A 14,730-nucleotide genomic window follows, 5' to 3' on the forward strand; every position below is an offset into this window, starting at 1 on the left:
TCTGAAATCGCTGGGCTCGTCCGGGATTTGAACCCGGGACCTCTCGCACCCAAAGCGAGAATCATACCCCTAGACCAACGAGCCTTGTGCACGTGCCCTTCCACGCTGATATTAAACAAAGCGCTGCGTGCTGGAGGCCCAGTGGCCTAATGGGTAAAGGCCGCATCTTACTTTTGCGCTACTATGAAGGCTCCGCGTACGAAAGCAGAGAGGATGACACACATAACAGATGGGAAAGTGTCATGAAAGATTGATTTAAAAGAGAATTCCACAAAATGTCGAAGGCTTGACTATGAAACCATGAGGCATCAGCCTCCCACCTAGGGCGTGCTTGATGAGCTAGCTCCAAGCTGATGCTGCAAAAAGTCAATGACCATTTGTTCAAAGAAACTCCATAGAACAAGTATATATGTGCTTAGCGTTTCTGCAAAAGAGCCACGTTAATTCAATGAAGAGCGATATAGAATGGTTTGAATCCCACAGCGGCATCTACAGACCTGCAGAAAGTTCGATTTGGCCGAAGCATCAGCCTCTGATGCCCGAGAACGTGACGTCAAGTACCACGTGGGTTGCAGTAAATGGCCTGATGTCAAGTAGTTGATAAAGAAAAGCAGCAATCGGAAAAAGTGCCAGAAAACCCTTGAACTTGAACAGAACGGGCAGGCACTAGTTCTAATAGAAAGCGTTTGTGGGCGGGCTGCCGCTCTGAGCATGGTCTGTCCGAGGAAATGAGGCATGTCATCTGGCTGAATCTCGGCTATGTAGTAGAACAGGTGATCACAGGCAGCAGTAAGGATTTCAAAACCAGGACAAACAGCTGCCCCTGCCGCTCACTCTGAAACCGCTGGGCTCGTCCGGGATTTGAACCCGGGACCTCTCGCACCCAAAGCGAGAATCATACCCCTAGACCAACGAGCCTTGTCGATGGAAGATCTTTCGTGAGGGCGCCACAAATTCAGTGAAGCTCTCCTCAGTGACAGGACGTGAACTGGCATCAAGATACTAAAGTGTAGATGTTTGAGTGGCAGAAACTCCTTGAAGCCATCCTACAGATCAAAGGCCAAGCTCGCCAGACAAGGCCCAGTGGCCTAATGGATAAGGCATCAGCCTCCGGAGCTGGGGATTGTGGGTTCAAGTCCCACCTGGGTCGTCTTTGATGGGCTACCTTTAAGTTGGCTGTGCGAGAAATTCCGGGATGATTTGTTCAGAGCAACGCTATAGCCTTGATGACCGCAAGACCAGAATTAGCACAGAACTGACAAACTTCTGATAGCTGTGGCAGCTTTTGCGATCACCAGACTGTCAGTGAATCAATCTGGCCCGCCTGTGCATGTGCCCTTTCAGGCTGAAATTACACAAAGCACTGTGTGCAAGAGGACGCTGGAGAACGTGACGTCAAGTACCACGTGGGTTGCAGTAAATGGCCTGGTATGAAGTGGTTGATAAAGAAAAGCAGCAATCGAAAAAAGTGCAAGAAAACCCCGGCACTCATACTAAAGGCGAGAGGGCTCGTCCGGGATTTGAACCCGGGACCTCTCGCACCCGAAGCGAGAATCATACCCCTAGACCAACGAGCCTGACCGCTGAATGCTTAGGCTACATGTGTACACTTGTAGAGTCATAGAATGCTGGCCGCTAAAAGAAAAGCGCAGGCGCTAGTTCTAATAGAATGCGTTTGTTGGCGGGCTGCCCCTCTGAGTAGGGTCTGTCCGAGGAAATGACGCTTGTCATCTGGCTGAATCTCGGCTATGTCATAGTTTAGATGAACACAGGCAGCAGTAAGGATTTCAAAACCAGGACAAACAGCTGCCCCTGCCGCTCGCTCTGAAATCGCTGGGCTCGTCCGGGATTTGAACCCGGGACCTCTCGCACCCAAAGCGAGAATCATACCCCTAGACCAACGAGCCTTGTGCACGTGCCCTTCCACGCTGATATTAAACAAAGCGCTGCGTGCTGGAGGCCCAGTGGCCTAATGGGTAAAGGCCGCATCTTACTTTTGCGCTACTATGAAGGCTCCGCGTACGAAAGCAGAGAGGATGACACACATAACAGATGGGAAAGTGTCATGAAAGATTGATTTAAAAGAGAATTCCACAAAATGTCGAAGGCTTGACTATGAAACCATGAGGCATCAGCCTCCCACCTAGGGCGTGCTTGATGAGCTAGCTCCAAGCTGATGCTGCAAAAAGTCAATGACCATTTGTTCAAAGAAACTCCATAGAACAAGTATATATGTGCTTAGCGTTTCTGCAAAAGAGCCACGTTAATTCAATGAAGAGCGATATAGAATGGTTTGAATCCCACAGCGGCATCTACAGACCTGCAGAAAGTTCGATTTGGCCGAAGCATCAGCCTCTGATGCCCGAGAACGTGACGTCAAGTACCACGTGGGTTGCAGTAAATGGCCTGATGTCAAGTAGTTGATAAAGAAAAGCAGCAATCGGAAAAAGTGCCAGAAAACCCTTGAACTTGAACAGAACGGGCAGGCACTAGTTCTAATAGAAAGCGTTTGTGGGCGGGCTGCCGCTCTGAGCATGGTCTGTCCGAGGAAATGAGGCATGTCATCTGGCTGAATCTCGGCTATGTAGTAGAACAGGTGATCACAGGCAGCAGTAAGGATTTCAAAACCAGGACAAACAGCTGCCCCTGCCGCTCACTCTGAAACCGCTGGGCTCGTCCGGGATTTGAACCCGGGACCTCTCGCACCCAAAGCGAGAATCATACCCCTAGACCAACGAGCCTTGTCGATGGAAGATCTTTCGTGAGGGCGCCACAAATTCAGTGAAGCTCTCCTCAGTGACAGGACGTGAACTGGCATCAAGATACTAAAGTGTAGATGTTTGAGTGGCAGAAACTCCTTGAAGCCATCCTACAGATCAAAGGCCAAGCTCGCCAGACAAGGCCCAGTGGCCTAATGGATAAGGCATCAGCCTCCGGAGCTGGGGATTGTGGGTTCAAGTCCCACCTGGGTCGTCTTTGATGGGCTACCTTTAAGTTGGCTGTGCGAGAAATTCCGGGATGATTTGTTCAGAGCAACGCTATAGCCTTGATGACCGCAAGACCAGAATTAGCACAGAACTGACAAACTTCTGATAGCTGTGGCAGCTTTTGCGATCACCAGACTGTCAGTGAATCAATCTGGGCTGCGTTTCCCAAAAGCATCGTAAGCCTAAGTTGATCGTAAAAACGATCGTACGAGTGATCTTAATATTAAGGTCTGTTTCCCAAAAGCATCGTAACTTAAGTTGCACTTGAAAATGATCGTAGATCTACGAGTGCTCAGGAGTAATCGTTAAGCCCTAAGTGCATCGTAAGAAGACAGAGTTATGAGGTCACCTACAGGACAACCGGCAGAATACACCTTTATTCAAGTGCAATGTGTATAACATAGCTAAGGTTTTGACTGTATTCCTCTTAAATCCTCTTTGTTGTTTAATATGAAAAGAAAACGGAAGAAAATAAAAAAATAAAAATACACATGATGTCATAAATAGTGCTGATAAAACATGTCTGCAATAAAAAAATTGTCTGTACACCTGTAGAAATTGGCTAGATGAAGTACATAATTTGTACTACTGTCACCCTATATACCCTTTATATAGGCTTTATATAGGCCTACCACCCATGGCCTAAAGCTCTATGAAATACTATAGGAGTTCTTCCAAATGTTTCTGAAGTGACTGACTTTTTTCAACTATAAACTAAATTTTAAAACATAAACAAGTTTAGATATTAACTTCAAAAACACTGAATCACAGTTTGATTGATTTCACACACACACACACATATACACATATATATACATATATATATATATATATATATATATATATATATATATATATATATATATATATATATATATATATATATATATATAAACTATAATTAATTTAAGTAAAATATAGACACTATAGTTAATTTATGTAAGTGAGAATGACAAAATAAATTAAACTGTGACATATTATGCCCAAAAATTCTTCATACAGTAAAATTGATACAAATTTGGAACCAAAAATTATTCAGACACTTTGACCTGACCATGTTTTGCTAAAGTGTTATTTGAGATCTTGTCATATTTTACTACCATTAAAAAAAAAAAAAAACTATAGTGAATAATCTGTAATAATGAATGAAATGTTCAAGGTGTGTGAATAAATTGTGGTTTGACTGTGTGTGTGTATATATATGAAGACTTCAGATGCAAAAGCCTCTAAGTGCCATCTGAAATTTTCTTATAAAATGAACAGTTTTATCAAGCTTGTAGGCCTATGTTTATGTTCAGTTATTTCACATTAATGGAAAAGAAAATGACCTATTAATTGCCATTAAAGTGAAATTACTGAACCTAAACATACAAGCTTGATAAAAATGATAATTTTAGAAGAACATTTCAGACGGCACTTATAGGCTTTTGCATCTGAAGTCTTCACATATATATATATATATATATATATATATATATATATATATATATATATATATATATATATATATATATATAGCTTAAAGAAATCGTCTGAAAATTACATCTTTGTTTAGCTCTACCTCCTCCAGAAGAACATTAATTTAATCTTTTTGAAAGGTATCTTTATTTATTTATTTATTTTAAACCACATCAGGTGACGATTATTAGGTTAAACGTTAAAGGATACGATTTTATAAGGTAATATTCAGCACTTGAGAAACGGACAGCGACTCTTAAGTAGCACGTAGAGCGCGTTCTCGCGCGTTCATGTTAAGGGCATTTTTGGGAAACGCACGTGGAATTGCAGCGAGCGTTCGTAACCTCGCACTTAGAAAGCGCTCTTAAGAGGTAAGATACATCGTTATTGGGAAACCCAGCCCTGGCCCGCCTGTGCATGTGCCCTTTCAGGCTGAAATTACACAAAGCACTGTGTGCAAGAGGACGCTGGAGAACGTGACGTCAAGTACCACGTGGGTTGCAGTAAATGGCCTGGTATGAAGTGGTTGATAAAGAAAAGCAGCAATCGAAAAAAGTGCAAGAAAACCCCGGCACTCATACTAAAGGCGAGAGGGCTCGTCCGGGATTTGAACCCGGGACCTCTCGCACCCGAAGCGAGAATCATACCCCTAGACCAACGAGCCTGACCGCTGAATGCTTAGGCTACATGTGTACACTTGTAGAGTCATAGAATGCTGGCCGCTAAAAGAAAAGCGCAGGCGCTAGTTCTAATAGAATGCGTTTGTTGGCGGGCTGCCCCTCTGAGTAGGGTCTGTCCGAGGAAATGACGCTTGTCATCTGGCTGAATCTCGGCTATGTCATAGTTTAGATGAACACAGGCAGCAGTAAGGATTTCAAAACCAGGACAAACAGCTGCCCCTGCCGCTCGCTCTGAAATCGCTGGGCTCGTCCGGGATTTGAACCCGGGACCTCTCGCACCCAAAGCGAGAATCATACCCCTAGACCAACGAGCCTTGTGCACGTGCCCTTCCACGCTGATATTAAACAAAGCGCTGCGTGCTGGAGGCCCAGTGGCCTAATGGGTAAAGGCCGCATCTTACTTTTGCGCTACTATGAAGGCTCCGCGTACGAAAGCAGAGAGGATGACACACATAACAGATGGGAAAGTGTCATGAAAGATTGATTTAAAAGAGAATTCCACAAAATGTCGAAGGCTTGACTATGAAACCATGAGGCATCAGCCTCCCACCTAGGGCGTGCTTGATGAGCTAGCTCCAAGCTGATGCTGCAAAAAGTCAATGACCATTTGTTCAAAGAAACTCCATAGAACAAGTATATATGTGCTTAGCGTTTCTGCAAAAGAGCCACGTTAATTCAATGAAGAGCGATATAGAATGGTTTGAATCCCACAGCGGCATCTACAGACCTGCAGAAAGTTCGATTTGGCCGAAGCATCAGCCTCTGATGCCCGAGAACGTGACGTCAAGTACCACGTGGGTTGCAGTAAATGGCCTGATGTCAAGTAGTTGATAAAGAAAAGCAGCAATCGGAAAAAGTGCCAGAAAACCCTTGAACTTGAACAGAACGGGCAGGCACTAGTTCTAATAGAAAGCGTTTGTGGGCGGGCTGCCGCTCTGAGCATGGTCTGTCCGAGGAAATGAGGCATGTCATCTGGCTGAATCTCGGCTATGTAGTAGAACAGGTGATCACAGGCAGCAGTAAGGATTTCAAAACCAGGACAAACAGCTGCCCCTGCCGCTCACTCTGAAACCGCTGGGCTCGTCCGGGATTTGAACCCGGGACCTCTCGCACCCAAAGCGAGAATCATACCCCTAGACCAACGAGCCTTGTCGATGGAAGATCTTTCGTGAGGGCGCCACAAATTCAGTGAAGCTCTCCTCAGTGACAGGACGTGAACTGGCATCAAGATACTAAAGTGTAGATGTTTGAGTGGCAGAAACTCCTTGAAGCCATCCTACAGATCAAAGGCCAAGCTCGCCAGACAAGGCCCAGTGGCCTAATGGATAAGGCATCAGCCTCCGGAGCTGGGGATTGTGGGTTCAAGTCCCACCTGGGTCGTCTTTGATGGGCTACCTTTAAGTTGGCTGTGCGAGAAATTCCGGGATGATTTGTTCAGAGCAACGCTATAGCCTTGATGACCGCAAGACCAGAATTAGCACAGAACTGACAAACTTCTGATAGCTGTGGCAGCTTTTGCGATCACCAGACTGTCAGTGAATCAATCTGGCCCGCCTGTGCATGTGCCCTTTCAGGCTGAAATTACACAAAGCACTGTGTGCAAGAGGACGCTGGAGAACGTGACGTCAAGTACCACGTGGGTTGCAGTAAATGGCCTGGTATGAAGTGGTTGATAAAGAAAAGCAGCAATCGAAAAAAGTGCAAGAAAACCCCGGCACTCATACTAAAGGCGAGAGGGCTCGTCCGGGATTTGAACCCGGGACCTCTCGCACCCGAAGCGAGAATCATACCCCTAGACCAACGAGCCTGACCGCTGAATGCTTAGGCTACATGTCTACACTTGTAGAGTCATAGAATGCTGGCCGCTAAAAGAAAGGCGCAGGCGCTAGTTCTAATAGAATGCGTTTGTTGGCGGGCTGCCCCTCTGAGTAGGGTCTGTCCGAGGAAATGACGCTTGTCATCTGGCTGAATCTCGGCTATGTCATAGTTTAGATGAACACAGGCAGCAGTAAGGATTTCAAAACCAGGACAAACAGCTGCCCCTGCCGCTCGCTCTGAAAACGCTGGGCTCGTCCGGGATTTGAACCCGGGACCTCTCGCACCCAAAGCGAGAATCATACCCCTAGACCAACGAGCCTTGTGCACGTGCCCTTCCACGCTGATATTAAACAAAGCGCTGCGTGCTGGAGGCCCAGTGGCCTAATGGGTAAAGGCCGCATCTTACTTTTGCGCTACTATGAAGGCTCCGCGTACGAAAGCAGAGAGGATGACACACATAACAGATGGGAAAGTGTCATGAAAGATTGATTTAAAAGAGAATTCCACAAAATGTCGAAGGCTTGACTATGAAACCATGAGGCATCAGCCTCCCACCTAGGGCGTGCTTGATGAGCTAGCTCCAAGCTGATGCTGCGAAAAGTCAATGACCATTTGTTCAAAGAAACTCCATAGAACGACAAGTATATATGTGCTTAGCGTTTCTGCAAAAGAGCCACGTTAATTCAATGAAGAGCGATATAGAATGGTTTGAATCCCACAGCGGCATCTACAGACCTGCAGAAAGTTCGATTTGGCCGAAGCATCAGCCTCTGATGCCCGAGAACGTGACGTCAAGTACCACGTGGGTTGCAGTAAATGGCCTGATGTCAAGTAGTTGATAAAGAAAAGCAGCAATCGGAAAAAGTGCCAGAAAACCCTTGAACTTGAACAGAACGGGCAGGCACTAGTTCTAATAGAAAGCGTTTGTGGGCGGGCTGCCGCTCTGAGCATGGTCTGTCCGAGGAAATGAGGCATGTCATCTGGCTGAATCTCGGCTATGTAGTAGAACAGGTGATCACAGGCAGCAGTAAGGATTTCAAAACCAGGACAAACAGCTGCCCCTGCCGCTCACTCTGAAACCGCTGGGCTCGTCCGGGATTTGAACCCGGGACCTCTCGCACCCAAAGCGAGAATCATACCCCTAGACCAACGAGCCTTGTCGATGGAAGATCTTTCGTGAGGGCGCCACAAATTCAGTGAAGCTCTCCTCAGTGACAGGACGTGACCTGGCATCAAGATACTAAAGTGTAGATGTTTGAGTGGCAGAAACTCCTTGAAGCCATGCTACAGATCAAAGGCCAAGCTCGCCAGACAAGGCCCAGTGGCCTAATGGATAAGGCATCAGCCTCCGGAGCTGGGGATTGTGGGTTCAAGTCCCACCTGGGTCGTCTTTGATGGGCTACCTTTAAGTTGGCTGTGCGAGAAATTCCGGGATGATTTGTTCAGAGCAACGCTATAGCCTTGATGACCGCAAGACCTGAATTAGCACAGAACTGACAAACTTCTGATAGCTGTGGCAGCTTTTGCGAGCACCAGACTGTCAGTGAATCAATCTGGCCCGCCTGTGCATGTGCCCTTTCAGGCTGAAATTACACAAAGCACTGTGTGCAAGAGGACGCTGGAGAACGTGACGTCAAGTACCACGTGGGTTGCAGTAAATGGCCTGGTATGAAGTGGTTGATAAAGAAAAGCAGCAATCGAAAAAAGTGCAAGAAAACCCCGGCACTCATACTAAAGGCGAGAGGGCTCGTCCGGGATTTGAACCCGGGACCTCTCGCACCCGAAGCAAGAATCATACCCCTAGACCAACGAGCCTGACCGCTGAATGCTTAGGCTACATGTGTACACTTGTAGAGTCATAGAATGCTGGCCGCTAAAAGAAAAGCGCAGGCGCTAGTTCTAATAGAATGCGTTTGTTGGCGGGCTGCCCCTCTGAGTAGGGTCTGTCCGAGGAAATGACGCTTGTCATCTGGCTGAATCTCGGCTATGTCATAGTTTAGATGAACACAGGCAGCAGTAAGGATTTCAAAACCAGGACAAACAGCTGCCCCTGCCGCTCGCTCTGAAAACGCTGGGCTCGTCCGGGATTTGAACCCGGGACCTCTCGCACCCAAAGCGAGAATCATACCCCTAGACCAACGAGCCTTGTGCACGTGCCCTTCCACGCTGATATTAAACAAAGCGCTGCGTGCTGGAGGCCCAGTGGCCTAATGGGTAAAGGCCGCATCTTACTTTTGCGCTACTATGAAGGCTCCGCGTACGAAAGCAGAGAGGATGACACACATAACAGATGGGAAAGTGTCATGAAAGATTGATTTAAAAGAGAATTCCACAAAATGTCGAAGGCTTGACTATGAAACCATGAGGCATCAGCCTCCCACCTAGGGCGTGCTTGATGAGCTAGCTCCAAGCTGATGCTGCGAAAAGTCAATGACCATTTGTTCAAAGAAACTCCATAGAACGACAAGTATATATGTGCTTAGCGTTTCTGCAAAAGAGCCACGTTAATTCAATGAAGAGCGATATAGAATGGTTTGAATCCCACAGCGGCATCTACAGACCTGCAGAAAGTTCGATTTGGCCGAAGCATCAGCCTCTGATGCCCGAGAACGTGACGTCAAGTACCACGTGGGTTGCAGTAAATGGCCTGATGTCAAGTAGTTGATAAAGAAAAGCAGCAATCGGAAAAAGTGCCAGAAAACCCTTGAACTTGAACAGAACGGGCAGGCACTAGTTCTAATAGAAAGCGTTTGTGGGCGGGCTGCCGCTCTGAGCATGGTCTGTCCGAGGAAATGAGGCATGTCATCTGGCTGAATCTCGGCTATGTAGTAGAACAGGTGATCACAGGCAGCAGTAAGGATTTCAAAACCAGGACAAACAGCTGCCCCTGCCGCTCACTCTGAAACCGCTGGGCTCGTCCGGGATTTGAACCCGGGACCTCTCGCACCCAAAGCGAGAATCATACCCCTAGACCAACGAGCCTTGTCGATGGAAGATCTTTCGTGAGGGCGCCACAAATTCAGTGAAGCTCTCCTCAGTGACAGGACGTGACCTGGCATCAAGATACTAAAGTGTAGATGTTTGAGTGGCAGAAACTCCTTGAAGCCATGCTACAGATCAAAGGCCAAGCTCGCCAGACAAGGCCCAGTGGCCTAATGGATAAGGCATCAGCCTCCGGAGCTGGGGATTGTGGGTTCAAGTCCCACCTGGGTCGTCTTTGATGGGCTACCTTTAAGTTGGCTGTGCGAGAAATTCCGGGATGATTTGTTCAGAGCAACGCTATAGCCTTGATGACCGCAAGACCTGAATTAGCACAGAACTGACAAACTTCTGATAGCTGTGGCAGCTTTTGCGAGCACCAGACTGTCAGTGAATCAATCTGGCCCGCCTGTGCATGTGCCCTTTCAGGCTGAAATTACACAAAGCACTGTGTGCAAGAGGACGCTGGAGAACGTGACGTCAAGTACCACGTGGGTTGCAGTAAATGGCCTGGTATGAAGTGGTTGATAAAGAAAAGCAGCAATCGAAAAAAGTGCAAGAAAACCCCGGCACTCATACTAAAGGCGAGAGGGCTCGTCCGGGATTTGAACCCGGGACCTCTCGCACCCGAAGCGAGAATCATACCCCTAGACCAACGAGCCTGACCGCTGAATGCTTAGGCTACATGTGTACACTTGTAGAGTCATAGAATGCTGGCCGCTAAAAGAAAAGCGCAGGCGCTAGTTCTAATAGAATGCGTTTGTTGGCGGGCTGCCCCTCTGAGTAGGGTCTGTCCGAGGAAATGACGCTTGTCATCTGGCTGAATCTCGGCTATGTCATAGTTTAGATGAACACAGGCAGCAGTAAGGATTTCAAAACCAGGACAAACAGCTGCCCCTGCCGCTCGCTCTGAAATCGCTGGGCTCGTCCGGGATTTGAACCCGGGACCTCTCGCACCCAAAGCGAGAATCATACCCCTAGACCAACGAGCCTTGTGCACGTGCCCTTCCACGCTGATATTAAACAAAGCGCTGCGTGCTGGAGGCCCAGTGGCCTAATGGGTAAAGGCCGCATCTTACTTTTGCGCTACTATGAAGGCTCCGCGTACGAAAGCAGAGAGGATGACACACATAACAGATGGGAAAGTGTCATGAAAGATTGATTTAAAAGAGAATTCCACAAAATGTCGAAGGCTTGACTATGAAACCATGAGGCATCAGCCTCCCACCTAGGGCGTGCTTGATGAGCTAGCTCCAAGCTGATGCTGCAAAAAGTCAATGACCATTTGTTCAAAGAAACTCCATAGAACAAGTATATATGTGCTTAGCGTTTCTGCAAAAGAGCCACGTTAATTCAATGAAGAGCGATATAGAATGGTTTGAATCCCACAGCGGCATCTACAGACCTGCAGAAAGTTCGATTTGGCCGAAGCATCAGCCTCTGATGCCCGAGAACGTGACGTCAAGTACCACGTGGGTTGCAGTAAATGGCCTGATGTCAAGTAGTTGATAAAGAAAAGCAGCAATCGGAAAAAGTGCCAGAAAACCCTTGAACTTGAACAGAACGGGCAGGCACTAGTTCTAATAGAAAGCGTTTGTGGGCGGGCTGCCGCTCTGAGCATGGTCTGTCCGAGGAAATGAGGCATGTCATCTGGCTGAATCTCGGCTATGTAGTAGAACAGGTGATCACAGGCAGCAGTAAGGATTTCAAAACCAGGACAAACAGCTGCCCCTGCCGCTCACTCTGAAACCGCTGGGCTCGTCCGGGATTTGAACCCGGGACCTCTCGCACCCAAAGCGAGAATCATACCCCTAGACCAACGAGCCTTGTCGATGGAAGATCTTTCGTGAGGGCGCCACAAATTCAGTGAAGCTCTCCTCAGTGACAGGACGTGAACTGGCATCAAGATACTAAAGTGTAGATGTTTGAGTGGCAGAAACTCCTTGAAGCCATCCTACAGATCAAAGGCCAAGCTCGCCAGACAAGGCCCAGTGGCCTAATGGATAAGGCATCAGCCTCCGGAGCTGGGGATTGTGGGTTCAAGTCCCACCTGGGTCGTCTTTGATGGGCTACCTTTAAGTTGGCTGTGCGAGAAATTCCGGGATGATTTGTTCAGAGCAACGCTATAGCCTTGATGACCGCAAGACCAGAATTAGCACAGAACTGACAAACTTCTGATAGCTGTGGCAGCTTTTGCGAGCACCAGACTGTCAGTGAATCAATCTGGCCCGCCTGTGCATGTGCCCTTTCAGGCTGAAATTACACAAAGCACTGTGTGCAAGAGGACGCTGGAGAACGTGACGTCAAGTACCACGTGGGTTGCAGTAAATGGCCTGGTATGAAGTGGTTGATAAAGAAAAGCAGCAATCGAAAAAAGTGCAAGAAAACCCTGGCACTCATACTAAAGGCGAGAGGGCTCGTCCGGGATTTGAACCCGGGACCTCTCGCACCCGAAGCGAGAATCATACCCCTAGACCAACGAGCCTGACCGCTGAATGCTTAGGCTACATGTGTACACTTGTAGAGTCATAGAATGCTGGCCGCTAAAAGAAAAGCGCAGGCGCTAGTTCTAATAGAATGCGTTTGTTGGCGGGCTGCCCCTCTGAGTAGGGTCTGTCCGAGGAAATGACGCTTGTCATCTGGCTGAATCTCGGCTATGTCATAGTTTAGATGAACACAGGCAGCAGTAAGGATTTCAAAACCAGGACAAACAGCTGCCCCTGCCGCTCGCTCTGAAATCGCTGGGCTCGTCCGGGATTTGAACCCGGGACCTCTCGCACCCAAAGCGAGAATCATACCCCTAGACCAACGAGCCTTGTGCACGTGCCCTTCCACGCTGATATTAAACAAAGCGCTGCGTGCTGGAGGCCCAGTGGCCTAATGGGTAAAGGCCGCATCTTACTTTTGCGCTACTATGAAGGCTCCGCGTACGAAAGCAGAGAGGATGACACACATAACAGATGGGAAAGTGTCATGAAAGATTGATTTAAAAGAGAATTCCACAAAATGTCGAAGGCTTGACTATGAAACCATGAGGCATCAGCCTCCCACCTAGGGCGTGCTTGATGAGCTAGCTCCAAGCTGATGCTGCGAAAAGTCAATGACCATTTGTTCAAAGAAACTCCATAGAACGACAAGTATATATGTGCTTAGCGTTTCTGCAAAAGAGCCACGTTAATTCAATGAAGAGCGATATAGAATGGTTTGAATCCCACAGCGGCATCTACAGACCTGCAGAAAGTTCGATTTGGCCGAAGCATCAGCCTCTGATGCCCGAGAACGTGACGTCAAGTACCACGTGGGTTGCAGTAAATGGCCTGATGTCAAGTAGTTGATAAAGAAAAGCAGCAATCGGAAAAAGTGCCAGAAAACCCTTGAACTTGAACAGAACGGGCAGGCACTAGTTCTAATAGAAAGCGTTTGTGGGCGGGCTGCCGCTCTGAGCATGGTCTGTCCGAGGAAATGAGGCTTGTCATCTGGCTGAATCTCGGCTATGTAGTAGAACAGGTGATCACAGGCAGCAGTAAGGATTTCAAAACCAGGACAAACAGCTGCCCCTGCCGCTCACTCTGAAACCGCTGGGCTCGTCCGGGATTTGAACCCGGGACCTCTCGCACCCAAAGCGAGAATCATACCCCTAGACCAACGAGCCTTGTCGATGGAAGATCTTTCGTGAGGGCGCCACAAATTCAGTGAAGCTCTCCTCAGTGACAGGACGTGACCTGGCATCAAGATACTAAAGTGTAGATGTTTGAGTGGCAGAAACTCCTTGAAGCCATGCTACAGATCAAAGGCCAAGCTCGCCAGACAAGGCCCAGTGGCCTAATGGATAAGGCATCAGCCTCCGGAGCTGGGGATTGTGGGTTCAAGTCCCACCTGGGTCGTCTTTGATGGGCTACCTTTAAGTTGGCTGTGCGAGAAATTCCGGGATGATTTGTTCAGAGCAACGCTATAGCCTTGATGACCGCAAGACCTGAATTAGCACAGAACTGACAAACTTCTGATAGCTGTGGCAGCTTTTGCGAGCACCAGACTGTCAGTGAATCAATCTGGCCCGCCTGTGCATGTGCCCTTTCAGGCTGAAATTACACAAAGCACTGTGTGCAAGAGGACGCTGGAGAACGTGACGTCAAGTACCACGTGGGTTGCAGTAAATGGCCTGGTATGAAGTGGTTGATAAAGAAAAGCAGCAATCGAAAAAAGTGCAAGAAAACCCCGGCACTCATACTAAAGGCGAGAGGGCTCGTCCGGGATTTGAACCCGGGACCTCTCGCACCCGAAGCGAGAATCATACCCCTAGACCAACGAGCCTGACCGCTGAATGCTTAGGCTACATGTGTACACTTGTAGAGTCATAGAATGCTGGCCGCTAAAAGAAAAGCGCAGGCGCTAGTTCTAATAGAATGCGTTTGTTGGCGGGCTGCCCCTCTGAGTAGGGTCTGTCCGAGGAAATGACGCTTGTCATCTGGCTGAATCTCGGCTATGTCATAGTTTAGATGAACACAGGCAGCAGTAAGGATTTCAAAACCAGGACAAACAGCTGCCCCTGCCGCTCGCTCTGAAATCGCTGGGCTCGTCCGGGATTTGAACCCGGGACCTCTCGCACCCAAAGCGAGAATCATACCCCTAGACCAACGAGCCTTGTGCACGTGCCCTTCCACGCTGATATTAAACAAAGCGCTGCGTGCTGGAGGCCCAGTGGCCTAATGGGTAAAGGCCGCATCTTACTTTTGCGCTACTATGAAGGCTCCGCGTACGAAAGCAGAGAGGATGACACACATAACAGATGGGAAAGTGTCATGAAAGAT

At 48.0% G+C, this 14,730-nt stretch overlaps 14 non-coding genes across 14 annotated transcripts; 7 read left to right on the plus strand and 7 right to left on the minus strand.

Annotated features, from left to right (window-relative positions):
- The first annotated feature begins 1,077 nt into the window (after positions 1-1,077).
- On the plus strand, positions 1,078-1,150 carry trnar-ccg (transfer RNA arginine (anticodon CCG)). Its single transcript has one exon. It is a non-coding gene; the product is annotated as a tRNA-Arg (tRNA).
- Positions 1,151-1,505: 355 nt separating this feature from the next.
- trnap-cgg (transfer RNA proline (anticodon CGG)) lies at positions 1,506-1,577 on the minus strand. The gene has a single exon. It is a non-coding gene; the product is annotated as a tRNA-Pro (tRNA).
- Positions 1,578-2,900: 1,323 nt separating this feature from the next.
- Positions 2,901-2,973, plus strand: trnar-ccg (transfer RNA arginine (anticodon CCG)). The gene has a single exon. It is a non-coding gene; the product is annotated as a tRNA-Arg (tRNA).
- A 2,064-nt stretch (positions 2,974-5,037) lies between these two features.
- Positions 5,038-5,109, minus strand: trnap-cgg (transfer RNA proline (anticodon CGG)). Its single transcript has one exon. It is a non-coding gene; the product is annotated as a tRNA-Pro (tRNA).
- Positions 5,110-6,432: 1,323 nt separating this feature from the next.
- On the plus strand, positions 6,433-6,505 carry trnar-ccg (transfer RNA arginine (anticodon CCG)). The gene has a single exon. It is a non-coding gene; the product is annotated as a tRNA-Arg (tRNA).
- Positions 6,506-6,860: 355 nt separating this feature from the next.
- Positions 6,861-6,932, minus strand: trnap-cgg (transfer RNA proline (anticodon CGG)). The gene has a single exon. It is a non-coding gene; the product is annotated as a tRNA-Pro (tRNA).
- Positions 6,933-8,258: 1,326 nt separating this feature from the next.
- On the plus strand, positions 8,259-8,331 carry trnar-ccg (transfer RNA arginine (anticodon CCG)). The gene has a single exon. It is a non-coding gene; the product is annotated as a tRNA-Arg (tRNA).
- A 355-nt stretch (positions 8,332-8,686) lies between these two features.
- trnap-cgg (transfer RNA proline (anticodon CGG)) lies at positions 8,687-8,758 on the minus strand. Its single transcript has one exon. It is a non-coding gene; the product is annotated as a tRNA-Pro (tRNA).
- Positions 8,759-10,084: 1,326 nt separating this feature from the next.
- Positions 10,085-10,157, plus strand: trnar-ccg (transfer RNA arginine (anticodon CCG)). Its single transcript has one exon. It is a non-coding gene; the product is annotated as a tRNA-Arg (tRNA).
- Positions 10,158-10,512: 355 nt separating this feature from the next.
- trnap-cgg (transfer RNA proline (anticodon CGG)) lies at positions 10,513-10,584 on the minus strand. The gene has a single exon. It is a non-coding gene; the product is annotated as a tRNA-Pro (tRNA).
- Positions 10,585-11,907: 1,323 nt separating this feature from the next.
- trnar-ccg (transfer RNA arginine (anticodon CCG)) lies at positions 11,908-11,980 on the plus strand. Its single transcript has one exon. It is a non-coding gene; the product is annotated as a tRNA-Arg (tRNA).
- Positions 11,981-12,335: 355 nt separating this feature from the next.
- Positions 12,336-12,407, minus strand: trnap-cgg (transfer RNA proline (anticodon CGG)). The gene has a single exon. It is a non-coding gene; the product is annotated as a tRNA-Pro (tRNA).
- Positions 12,408-13,733: 1,326 nt separating this feature from the next.
- Positions 13,734-13,806, plus strand: trnar-ccg (transfer RNA arginine (anticodon CCG)). The gene has a single exon. It is a non-coding gene; the product is annotated as a tRNA-Arg (tRNA).
- A 355-nt stretch (positions 13,807-14,161) lies between these two features.
- On the minus strand, positions 14,162-14,233 carry trnap-cgg (transfer RNA proline (anticodon CGG)). The gene has a single exon. It is a non-coding gene; the product is annotated as a tRNA-Pro (tRNA).
- Positions 14,234-14,730: the final 497 nt, after the last annotated feature.

Source organism: Chanodichthys erythropterus, chromosome 12 (genome assembly GCF_024489055.1).
Source record: "Chanodichthys erythropterus isolate Z2021 chromosome 12, ASM2448905v1, whole genome shotgun sequence".
In the NCBI taxonomy this organism is placed as follows: Eukaryota; Metazoa; Chordata; class Actinopteri; order Cypriniformes; family Xenocyprididae; genus Chanodichthys; species Chanodichthys erythropterus.